The sequence below is a fragment of the Rhipicephalus sanguineus genome, chromosome 7 (genome assembly GCF_013339695.2).
Source record: "Rhipicephalus sanguineus isolate Rsan-2018 chromosome 7, BIME_Rsan_1.4, whole genome shotgun sequence".
NCBI lineage: Eukaryota > Metazoa > Arthropoda > Arachnida > Ixodida > Ixodidae > Rhipicephalus > Rhipicephalus sanguineus.
In genome coordinates, this window is record NC_051182.1 from 171,650,143 (window position 1) to 171,663,824 (window position 13,682).

Sequence of the window (13,682 nt, forward strand, 5' to 3'; positions counted from 1 at the left end):
TGATCGTCCACATCGAGGGCTTACCTCGATGTGGCCGGAGAAATCATTGGTTAGTTCGTTCATGCATTTATAAAGCATTCCGAGAAATTTGTGCTTTCTTATGACGGCACTCTTCATCCCTCTGCACACCTGCAGGCATGCCCGCTAACACTGAAGGTATTCGGAACAACTAAAACGGAAAAAATATAGCGGAGGTGATATGATAGTTTTTCATCTAGGTTGTGATGAGTGAGGTTATAGATCATGAATTTACCTCCTTTCTCCCACTTTTTATCCACTTGATCGCCTAATGACGTAAAATTGAGGACACAGAGCCTTGTTACACCCACTTCATTACATTCTAAGGGAAAGAAGTGTAGATAGCTGGACCAGTTGGTATAGATCCATTGCAGTAAGCCCTGAGGCACACACCCTTAGGAATTATGGTCTAGATTCATATAGTATTAAGGAGGAATGCAGCCCTTAAAACACCAAATTAGGCTTGTTTGCGTTTGAAGTGAGCCACACACAACCTCTGTTTCCCACGGTCAGTGCCAGCCGACGGCTCTTGAGGTGCAGACCTTAGTGGTGTGTCACTGTAAGGGTCGAAACCCATTTTCCGTGTGGTACGTTCAATCCGCGCTCGGAGCATGGAATGCATCTGCGTGTTGTTAGGCCTGCCGCGGATGTACGCGCACAATCGAAAACAATCCGCACACAGAGAACGTAAGCATGCGCTCTTCCGAGCCAGTAGGCGTGCGGATGAGGCGTTTGTGGTGTCCTGACTTCTTTCTTGTGTCCGTCTTTGCACGCCCTGTCTTTTTAAAATGAGGTAAACAAAGCGAATTAGACACAAGTATCAATGCAAGTAGATCGCGTCAGCGCCTAGACCCCTGACCCTCCCAGACGTGATACACCACGCCAGACCACGCAGCGAGAAGCAGCCGACCGGAACAATTAGTTGCCCGCAGCAGCCAGCAACACCGCCAAGTTACGTGCAAAGGAAACCAAACAACATTGAAGCAAGCTGACGTAATGCACTGGGCAGGGCAACTCGAACAGCGCTGTCCGCTGCTCCGGAATGAAGGGAGCTCAGACGGAATGCGTCAGGTAAGTGTTGTGATCGGTCTATTTCCGGCCCTACTTTAGCTTTTCGAAAAGTTAGTTTGGCTATATATTCCTGGGAAGGGTGCGACTCATTCCAAGGTGTTTTTCACGCCAAGCGCGAAGGCTGGTTCATGACCAATTTATTACGGCTAAACACACTTATGCGTACTCATTCACGTTCAAACGCACGCTTACTGACGCTCATCTGTACTCACTAACATTCATTCTCACGCTTACTCCCACTCATGGGTACTAACATTCATTTGCACGGCTACTCACACTCATGAACACTACTCCTTGTTCATATTCACGCGAACTCACACTAATTGGAAAGGTGTGAATGTGATGGAGTGTGAGGGAGTCAGTATGTCGAGCAAGGACTCGCAATGTTTATTTCAAAGGAGCCTTACGACTTTGGCGGGGGCTTCATTGTTTCTGCACTAAATTTTTGCACGTGCAGCGACATGGGTCTTATCAAATATGATCGACATACATTCTTGCTGCATGCAGACATTCAACCCGAATGAGTGATAGTAAACCAATACAAGAATTCACTTATATTAACACTCAGAAATATTGCTTATTCAAGGACGCCATTTTGCGTTCGACATGCGAGCTACCGATGCTGAGCGTTCATTCATTACTGCATTCATTAACAGCATTCATAATTTATAGTTCGAACGGTAGTATAGATACGTGTTGTCACTCGTACTCACGATGTATACTCTTTAACTAGTGTATTTACTGCAAACACAGTGTTCCTGTCCTTGTTATCAGCTTATCTTACCCGAGTGGGCGCATTTCTTGTTCAATTTTCACCGTGCTGATGTTCTTTGGTCATTGAATATGACTTTACTCATTTCCACTTTTGAACTGCATTAAAGTTGCACTCATTCCAGCTTGGCATATATCTCTTTCCGAATGCTCACAATAACGAAATATCTCGGACGCCGGTTTATTACAAACACACTCATTTCATATTTCATTTCCTCATAGCTCATCTTTGGGGTTTCCAGCAGCCGATAAGCAGATCAAACAGATTACACTTGTTATTTTTGTCGCATGAGCCTAATTCGCAGGTGTAATTGACAAGAGAAGTCATGTATTGTATAGCATCAGTAGAAACAGTCTGCAAATAAAATAAAAAAGTTTATGAAAATAAATATATACCACACTTCACGGGTAACTTCCTACATGCGCACAGATTGAAACCATCCTATATACTGCTACTCTTGAGCGTGTTTATGAAATATAAATACGCACTTTAAATTAACAATCAAATGAATCTCGATTGGTGTTTTTTTAACGGCGGATCTGTTCAAGCTTAGAGTAGCGCCTTCTGTTGATCACGCCAAACATGCGAAGTGGGGTAGAATGAAGCTAAGAAACGAGGATAGCCGGCCATTGCTATGCAGTGCAGTGGTTGGAGAGGTGTAGGAGAGTATGCACAGCAAGGGGATGGGAAAGCGAAATGAGGGTGACGAGGAATGATGTGAATGCGAAGACGAGGAAAAACAGGAGTGGGCAGCACACAGCGTGGCCATGAATGACATTTCATATGAAGTGGTAGTAGGTGAGAAAGAAGGGGACAGAGTAAAGCATGCAATATATAGTATAACAAGGGGTGGCAAACGGAAGTGTGTCTGAGAAGTGATATGAGCGTTTGGACGATGGACAGAAGGACGGGGATAAGATGAATAATAGCATATTGTCACATGGTCGTGACGTCGACGAAGGCACCAGTCAACACGTCCGAGATGAAACTCTTTATTAGGCCGAACTTGTGGCCGGAAAAATGAAACTCCAGCTCCAGCAATAAACTGATAGCGGCGAACAGAGCGTCGACCGTCGATCAACTGAGAAGCGGTCAAGCGCGTCGGCTTTTATACAGGAGCTATCGAATTTTCCAGCAATATCGCTGGTGGCGGCATTATTTCTCGACAAAGCTAGAACATTCACGGGCGGCGCGCAGTCTTACCACAACGATCTACTACAATCGAGAAGCTTCTCGAACACTGCTATGCGGACAGCGTCGATCGTTGATAAACATCCTTGCTGGTCAAACCCGAATAATTCAAACTAAAACAAGAAGTGGGCGTGGCAGTATTCATCTATAGCGTACATAGTACGGAAGTGGGAACGGAACCTGAGGGGAAGAAGGAGTGGTTTAAGTGTGAGCATTGTTTAGGGGACGCGAGTGGAGGAGGGAGCGACTTGCAGGTTGCAGACACGCTAGGGAAGGCATACGGTTCCACTGTTTCCTTAATGTTCACACCACTAGCACGTAGGTGCCCCAATTCTTTTCCTGCCTAGTTCGTTTAGCGTGCTCTTTACAAAGCCTAGGAGTCTGACGGTCGGTATTATGATCAGAAAAGCAATTGCCTGTTTCGACAGCCATCGCCAATGCCTTCAACATTGTTTTATGTTTTGAGACACCAAGTTTAGAGTTCGTTGCCACATAACAGATGTGGCTAACGAGAAAAGCATGCACTAAAGAAACTAGGCCAACCTTTTTCTTGACCTATTGTTTATAGGCAATTCTTCGGGCGGGTATTGGTGTTTACTGTGCGTTATCACGCTTTCAATGTCAGTTACTTTCAATTTTATCAGTTTCAAGTTTCAGGTTTTTATCAGTATCAAGTTGTCAGTTTCAATTTTATCACGCTATCAATGTCAGTTAGCGGGTATCACTTGTTGGAGGAGTACTTCGCGCACACATCAAGTGTTTTTCCAGAAATCTTCCGCGCGGGAGCAGATATTTCTGAATCTGCTTGCTTGGGAATAGCGAATGCTCGTCTTTCAGCCACGTGGGTGGCATCTTTTAAAGTGCAGGTACTCTTGCCTGTCCGTAGGTTTTCTATACAGGCTAGTGATTAACGCACAGTCCTCTGTTGGAATGGGCATATTGAGGAAGCTTATTTCAGTGTTAAAATAGCAGTGTGTACAGAAATGCTAGGATGTGCTTGGTTAAAATTCTGTAACAATATGGGGAGTTCGCTTTCTGAATCAGTCCAAATCGTGAATATGTCGTCTAGGTAGCTTTCATAGGTTGAAGGTCTGGTATCATAAGATGAAAGAAAGTTGGACTCTATATGGTGCATAAATATGTTAGGGTAGTTTGGGGTCATTCTTGACCCCAAAGTGCCACACACTTGAGAGTGCTCCTGATTGTTATATTGTTAAAGTGTTACTGATTGTGAAGAGCCGACCAGCGGGTAGCGTTCTGCTTAGCAGACATGTCGAACCGCAGGCCCATGGATAGCAGGATCAGAGAGCCAAGACAAACAGCGACTCTTCATTAAGAAACTTCACACAAGTTTATTTACAATTTTGTAAGGGCACAAAAAAATGTGCCAAGGGGGAGCGCGACGGCTCGTTAAATACAGTTGGTATCTCTTGTTGGGGGAATGCTTTAGAGATGTGCAATCCCTGTTCAAGCGACCGTGTGAAGGCAACGTCCCTAGAAAGCCCCCGGTCACCGCCTCCACGAGGGCGACCACTTACCCTCCCTCCATATCCGCCACGAGTGAAGGAAGAGGGTGTTTGTCCTCTCTTCAAGCTGTCAAGTTTTCACGAGGCAAGGTGTGAGAGCGGGCTAGTTGGTATTCGATAATACTAAAACTTTAGCGCAAAACGAGCACGGCGGACAAAGAAACGACGAAGACAGGCGCTAACTTCCAACTATCGTTTATTAAAGCAACACACACATATATACCTGTCACATATGATTACACAGATATCAGTCAACGCAAAAGGGGACACTTATATAAATAAAAAGCAGCAAAGCTACGCAGGACCTACACGTGCGGGTGAATTTAGGTAATCTAGTTCCTTTTTTGTTAGTGCGATGGATGGCTTGCTGATGCAGCTTTCATTGGCAATCGCTGCCGCCTCAATGATGAGCCTGATGTTATCCTTAGGGTGAGATGCCAATACTGATGTACTGTCAAATAAAGGCACGCATTTACATTCTGCGCAATGAGCCGCCAAGAAACCATCACTGCCTTTTTTCCACTTTCTGATTGTGCTCGAGCAATCTCACATTCAGGCATCTGCCTGTCTGTCCGACGTAACTCTGACCACAAGACAAAGGGATGTGATACACTACGCCCTTCACACATTCGACAAATTTGTTTCGGTGCCTAATGACGAGCAATGTCATTAGTGCACACCTGTCGACCACTATTGGCAAACACAGGTGCCACGAAAAATGTTGCAGTTGCTTAGCTCTGTTATGCCAGGGTAACGTAGCCTTAGCAAATGTTCACGTAATTATTCTTAGTTTTCCTGTTTGTCTAGGATTAGCTTGACTGTCATGCTAACTGCTGCTCCAATGACACGCACATGGTATACGTATTATGTGGCACATGTATATTAATTTTGCCAGGCAACTACTTCGGGATCCGATGAGTTAAGCTTAACCGCTCTTCTGCGCCGTTGATCGGCATTTGCGCCCTCCTTCTCCATGGCTAAACCAAACTGGCAAACGCCAGTCAGAGGCGCTATCAAGCGGCTCCAGCGCAGTGTCAGACGGCGACTGCACAGCGAAGGCGAATAGCTGAGTGCGCGTCGGCGCCAATACGTCTGCCACGGCTACGAAGTCACTCCTCTGGAAATCGCAGGCCGGCGGCGGCGAGTCGCGCGCGGCGGCGGCGGAGTGCGCGCAAGGTGCCGGCACCGGTGCGTGACATCACTGATCCTCGCGCATGCGCAGCACGGCTCTTGAGGAGACACGCGAAACTGGTTCAGCTAGGTCAGTGCAGCTGACGCTACAAAACACCCCAGCTGAAGTACTGAATTGATTATCACCCTCTCGCACAAAACCGCATTCCGCACACGCTCGAAATACGAGGAAGGTTCATTTGCGGGCATCACTGCGTCTAGGGCGCGGGCAGCCTTCATCGAGGTGCCCTAACTGCGTCGCTGCCGCACCTGCGGGTAAAAGCACGTGGTCCAACGAGGGACGGCAGGTGTGGATGGCAAATACGTTCTGCGCAGTGAAGGAGGAGGGGTTCTCTCAGTGTTCAAGAAGCATGAAATCTTTTTCTACGTGTAGTTGGAGCAAAGCCTTGCAAGGGCTTTGTAACACAGGACACACCTTGTTAACATTTTCAATGTATCTATTGCTTGGATATACGTCATGATTGTGGTTACCACAGGACTTTCCACGTGCCCTCATGCCATCTTCCTGCCGAATTTTATTATGGAGACAGCCAACGTGCAATGTCGCCAGAAATGCCTCGTATGGAAATTTTATGCGCGATATTTCTCGAAGAATATTACTTGTGTCGTACAAGAAGGACTCATGTGTAGGTGGTATGCGTTTTATTCTAAAGTCAATATAGATAGATACAGGTTCAGTTAACGTTACCGTGTCTGATAAAATAGATCTAGTAGGGTTTCGGCTATATGAATTCTGGAGAGCATGTCAAGACGACCTGGTGCCGAATGCACTGTAACAAGTGCTTTTTGAAGCCGTGGCTCGATCGCGCCCTCACGGGTGAACTCCTGAATGCTTGTAAGCACTACCTCTTTGTGTTTGATCGTGAGGTGGCAATCAAGATGTTTTAGGATAGTTTGTTGCTTAGTTGTCACGCGCCTTTCCCAGAGTGGTCCGACGTATTTGAAATAACAATCGCGCCTCCTTTGCCGGCCGGTGTAAAGGAGCCCTGCAACACTTTTCAAGGCAACCATCGCGTGGCTTCTTTAAAGGGGTTTATGAGCTCACAAATCGGTCACCGCAAAAGTTTTAGAATCCCTTATAGAGTTTTGAAGCTATAGAGATTGTAGCACGCGGTAGTTCACTTCTCTCTTCTCTCGTCCTGACAGGCGCGCTGGAAGTGAAGCAAAGAGAGACAGCACGGGCGAAAGGAGTTACGTCACGCGCGCGTCATGACCATGAGTACTTTCTTTTCTCTTAGAATGCGTCGCCTAATTTCACTGTGATTACGAGCGAGGGCGCGGGCATGTGGCGGCCTCCAGCGGCAACCGCAGTAACTATGCAGCACATGACGCTCAAGTCAGCCAATGGCCGTGAATTTGGGTATACGGCATTGTTTGTCGAGAGAAGGAGCAACAGTTTCGACCTGACTTTGAGAATTATTGTGAAGTCCAGGCCGCGTGCCGCCCTATATTTGGCTCGGGCGCACTCAGGAGCCACGACTTTCGAATCGGCAGCGTTTTCTGGCCATGCTGAAAAAGTGTTGCAGGGCCCCATTAATGATGAGAAGTTCGCAGTTGCCTAATGCGAGAAGTGTTTGACTTTCTTTTTTTTTTCAAATATTATACATACTTCGTTTGTGCGGCTTGTACGCATGTATGATATCTTTTTGAACCGCTTCTATATAGAGATCCATGTTTCGATCATTGATGGCGTCTGGAGTCTATTGTTGCCCAATAATTCTGCGGAAAAAATGAATCAAATTTTTAGGGTTTATTAAAAAAATATTCCTCCAATCGCAAATTTCGTGGGAAGTCCTCTGTATCCTTTAAATGCGTGAATTCACCATAGATTACTAGCGCTGAATGTAAGTCCACAGATCGCAAACCCACTTTTCTATTTTTTTCTTTCAGCGAACTAATGCATTGATGTAGTTGCCAATAAGCGCAGCCCTTTCGTTCGGTGCCGTACCTGCCAGTACATGTGCCTTGAGGTACGCGCGCAAGCAAGGCTTGCTTTTCATCCAAATTCGCTTCCTTTTAACTCATAAATGTTTCACATATTAAAAATAAAAAATACCGCCCCTTATTGTCTCATCTCCGATTCTTTCTTGGCTACATGCGACTGCTTGAGAGAGCACAGCCACCCTCAATCCATCGCTTTTGTTTCGTTCAATAAATGTCCAGTACTTACGAGACACTGTGTTCCAGAGAGATCCTCTCTTACTGGATCTGGACCATTGCAGACAGACCGGCAACCTACAATTTTCTGCGAAAAGAACAAGGAGTGTTTCTTTGTAAGGTATAGCTGAAGATCTTAAAACTCCGAAAATAATTTATTGCTTCACAATCTGCAGATTGTAAAGCACTAAAGAATCACTAGAAAATAAATTAAGATTAAATTAAAACGAAAATCAGCCCTTTTTTGCAAGGGACAATCCACCTGTATCTAGGCATGCATTGTAGCGTAAGGGAAATTCATTACTGGCATGTTATTCGGCTCCCTATAAATAAGCATTGTGTCAAACCTTTAGCTCGTTACGGCATAGTTAAAATAGGGCGCGCTCTGTAAGTTGAAGTCGTGATCGTTTCTGCGTATTGAGGTACAGGTGCATATTTTTCACCTTCCACGGGGTTTTAAAACTGCTGAATTCTAAGCTGTGTGCAAGATTATTCGCAAACGTACATGGAAAGTATGTCGAAAAAGAAAACGCATCATAGTGTATCCCATGGTCGAACCGCACTTTAGCGACAATACCAATTCATATGTGATATGTGTGTGCGTTGGCATTCATATCCCCTTGGGAAGCTGGATCGCTCTTTGAGCGCGTGGTTGGGAAACAAGTGGAATATTCCGGCCTTGTCCTGGAATCGGGCGCACAACTACTTCATTGTTCTCAGCAGGCCACCGTTTCGTTTCTTTTTTTCGAAGAAAGAAAACCCTGCATGCTGCGTTTTGAGGCCAACCTGAACATATAGAAGAAAGACGTTCTACATGAAGGTACTCAGGAATCTTAGTAATTATTTTTCTTATTTTATGTAATGTTCCTACTTAAACGAACGGAACAGCATTAAAGCATCAGTATGGAACTGGCGTCCATCTTTATCTGCTTTATTTTTAACTTCCTCCCCTTCCTCATTCCTGCCCCGGCTCTCGTGCTTCTTCATCTTCTGTCCAAAGGCTCATACCGCTTCACTCTTCCCGGTTTCTTTTAATTACCCCTCCTGGGGTACTACTTGAAGACATTTCCAATTGAAGCACATTCAACTGATCCACGTTCACCAGTGTACAAGAGAGTCTTCAAAATTCCGTTCTGGGTGGCTGTCTTGGTCACAGAGTAAGGACCGTAAAATTTGGCACTGGAGTCTCTTATTCCTTTCCTCACTAGTACGAGGTCGGTGACTTGAATGTCTGGCATGTCTCCTCGATGTCTCTTGTCGAAATTGTTTTTCATTCGTTTTCGGTACCTCTCTTCTTGTGATTTTTGTTGCCTCTCCTCGATAATCTTGAGGTTTTCCGAGAGTCCCAACTCACGGTCTGCCTGCAGAATAGGAGTTTCTCATGTACAAGCGTGCTGTGGACTGCACCCCAAGCCACTTGAGTAGGATCTGTTATGATGTTTTACGGCTGCTTCTAAAGAACATTTCCATCCACCAGGAAAACTGTCGTACATCTTGATGTACTGTTTCACGTCCCGTATGGCACGTTCTGCAAGCCCATTCCTCGCAGGATGGGCTTGCAGAAACGGACTCTTGTTTTGTGCTTTTGGTGGTCCCATCGAAGACTCTTCCAAGAAACACAACTTTTCGTTGAAAGAATCAACTTTTCTTAAAATAAACCTTGAGATGTGCCAAGCTCAAGGCATTTAACACCTGAGACAGATGGTCCTGATGCTCAGCCTCTGTTTTGGAGAATACTATAATGTCATCTAGGCACACATTACAAAAAACACCAAGGAATGGCTTTAGGACGTCGTTCATGATCTTCTGGAACCACACTGGCGAGTTTTTCCAACCGAAAGGAAGCCGGTTGTACTCGTAGAGATCGAATGGCGTGATAAAAGCAGTGTACACTTTTGTTTCTTCGGTTAGCGGGATCTGCCAGAAACCTTTGCACAAATCGATGCGGGAAAAATGTCGGCAACCACCGGTCTCACCTATAATTGTGTCAATCTTCGGCATGGGAAATGGCATGAGTTCTGTCTGACGATTGAGAACCCTGTAGTCGGTGCACAATCTGAAGGTTCCGTCTTCTTTCGGTGCGATCGTTATGGCAGATGCGAAGGGTGTACCGAAGGTCCTATGATAGTCCTATGATATCAGCGTCTATCATCTCCTGCAACTCTTTCTTGAGCCACATCTTTCGCTTCCTTGACATATTGTAAGGTGCTTTTCGGATGACGGTCTTGTCAGCGAGTTCGAAAGGAACCTTGTGTGACTTCATCGCCTGAGGATAGCTTCCTACACATACAAGTTCAGGGTAGGTCGGTGCGATATCCTCCGTGCACTTGACAACTCGTAGGTTATCTTGTCTACCCTGATTTGTCTCGTTCCTTGCTACTCCTTCGACTAGAAGCACGTCGTCCCAGTACACGTTGATCTTTAGTTTCTTTATATCTGGTCTTGATAGCAAAAAGTCGTACGTCACTCCCTCTGTCACCAACACTTCGCTCTCTGTTTTCTGACCCTGGAACTCGATGTTTACAAAGGCCAACTTATCATGTAACGTTACTTTTCCATCATAGCCTTGTACCCGTAGGATTCTTCCACTATGCAGGCGACTTGCATCCACCAGCTTGGCATTTATAATAGACACAGAAGCACCGCTGTCTACCAGAGCCATCATATCTTTGTCTCCTACTTTGACGGGAATGTGAAGTAGGCTAGAGCAGCTTAAATAAACAGTCTCATTTGTAGTCATCGGGTGGGACTGATCACCCTCGCATATTAGTTTTTTGTCGTGGAATACTCCTGAGCCTCACTGTCGATATTGTTCACTCGACCTCTTGGAACGCGCCAGGTCAAGTTATCCTTGCTAGTTGCGAGGTGGTTCGGTTCTCGCTGATCGCGGCTTGACCAGTCCCATTTACTCCGACTGAAACAGCTGCTTGATTTAGCGGATATGCTTGTTTCCGAAGCTAATGGCATATTCTGAAGACACTCCAGGAGGTCATCTAGAGTTCCGGGTGACAGTATTTGCACTTTCTTCAACACTTCCGTGTGCAATCCATGCATTATTAAGACTACTACAGCTGTAGATGGCAGCAAAGGCTCAGCCAGCTTTAAGAGACGGTGTTTCTCAAAGAAGTACTCGACAAGCGAGCTTGGTTCAGACTTGAAATTAAGCGCCGTGTTCCATCTTTGTACTGGATTGCTTCGGAATGCAGTCAAAAAAGTTTTTCCTCGACTGGCTCCAAGAGTCGTCACTGTCTTCCAGAATGCATATTTCATACTACTTGCGCGCAACACTTCTCAAGTAAACGCGCATGTTGGTGATTTTAGCCTCATCAGAGAGCCACTTGTTTTTTCCAGCGGCATATTCGTAGAAATTAAGCCAACTTTCCGGACAGGAAGACACGCCGTCAAAGGCATTAGGTTCTACGAATTTAGAAGGAACCACATATGCGGACAAGACAATAAAATTGCAGCGTACTGACTGCGAAATACGCCAACGCTCAAACTATGGGCCCTAACCACTATCCTGAGACGACCAGAGCGGTTGTGCGTGAGAAGCGGCGCCAGAATTTCAGTTGATCGCACCCCCACGTACCAGCAATACAGAGGTTTAGTGCTGGGGACACCAAGCCACCTGCGTACGCACGCTCTTGCGTTCCTTTCTACTCCCAGCCGCATCCACGGAGAATACAAAAGAGCGCAAGGGCTTACGTACGCAGGTGGCTTGGGGTCCCCGGCACTAAAGCTCTCTAATATTCGCGAAGGAATCCAGCAATCAATTCAAGTTCCTGAACCACCGTAACATTAGGCAGAAACTTTGAACCACACTGCATCAACCGCTCGTCGCGCCCCACACCCACAACAGTGCACAGGCACCACGCATCCGCAGTTCCGTCACCAGCTCCCTCCGACGCCGTCGACGCCCTTTCTTTTGCTTGCCGGCCAGTGCTACGCGCCAACGAAGACCTACACCTAACGACATCTTTCATAACCCTTCCGCCACATTTTTGAGCTTAGCAGACCGGTATTGTAGTGCATAATTCAATGGTAACTACACTACACAGAGCGATTTTCGTCGCTTTTTATTTTTCTGTGGTGCGAACTATGAGATAGACTTCGACCTCCGAAACAGTGCTCTTTCTATGACTGGCTACTCATATTTAGCCCAAGCAAGTAAAGCTCTACTTGTAAAAATAAAAGACTATTTCTTCTTCTGACATTAGGAGTGATGTTATCTATTTGCACTAACACATGTTGCGCTCACTGGGTTTCTCATATGAATCCCAATCGCGTCAGGACCTCGGGGCCTCAAAGCCTCGGAATGCTCTTGCCACTCTCGAAAAGATTCATCACGCTGCAAGTGGTTTTCTCTCGGTGACCTTCTTTGATCAGTATGTGTTCGCATCTGAAGAGCAATTCCAGCAAGTGGTTGATTTCGCATCTCCTAATCATCAATTTATATACGTGTATTATCTTCGCGAAAGATTTTGTCAACTGCGCTTTAACTGTTCGCACTCTTCCATAAGTAGACGTTGATCAGGTGGACTGCAGTGGGGAGTGACCTTCGGCACTAACTGTGACTGAAGTACAGCTGGCTGCTTTATCTGTGACACTCATATACGGGTAATAGTAGACTTCGCACACTGTTTCACCCAACATTCCATTTTAACAGCTAGTCGACCCGTTGCCGCGCGTGGTGTAGATCGGCCCATGTGGTCTTGAGGTGACGTTGAGGTTTCACAAGAATGGCGAGTCAAAAGAAAGGGTGCTTGGAATGGCGAAGGTGCTGCTCGCGGAATGCGCGTTGTGAAAAATGAAAGTTGTGCCAGAACGCAGCCCTCTGCTACGTGTAGGCTCGGGAATGAGTGGCGAGGCATGGATGTCAAGCACAGCAGCAGCGCTGGCGGGAATAGTAATGCGCGTTTTTGGTGAGTGGACAGCTGAAATTAGTCACAGCAGCTCTAGAACGCTACGATAGCACTAAAGCGCGGCTGTGAATGAGCATGTCGTCATCCCAAGGCCCATCGTCGTCCCATCGATGTGTCAAATAGAGCAATGACAAAAGACAGAAATACTTAGGAAACGCTTGCAAAGCACAGAAATATGTGCAAAAATTTACAATGGACAATACCTAGTGAATAGCCTAACAAAGGTGGGAATCAGCAAAAGGAGAAGCATGGGGTTATTACGAAAGGGGTATCAGCGATACGTAAGCCTTGGCCTTTACGTATCTACATTCCCAAGTTTCGGAGACATCTCTATTTTGTAGCAACGGCGTCTTGCCATAACTGAGTGGGAATCAGGCGAAAAAAAACATATATCTTGTTCAAAGAAAGCTAGTTATGAAAAATGACTGCGGGTTGTATTACAGCAGAGGTCAACTGGAACATTTTGGTAAAATTGCAGTATCGCACAAAAAAAGCATGTGGCTTCCCAGAACAAGTGAGCACCGCCCACTAAAAACACGTGGTGTCCCATTGTAAAATATTGAACACTCTAGAAGCCACGCGGTTTGTAGTGCGACAATGTAATTTTATCAGAATGTGTCAGCTGTATTGAACCGAGAGTCGTTTCCGATAACCAAAAATTTGTTTAATATGATTTATTTCGTCTACTTCTCCTTCATTTATGGCAGACCACCGCTGTCACCGACAAGAGATGGTGTGCACGTGTCCCGAAATTCTGGTCGTGATGCAAATAGAAACAGCTGATCTTACGGTTCCGGCAGGTGTCTGCAAGTCGAATTGCTGGCATTTTATTCC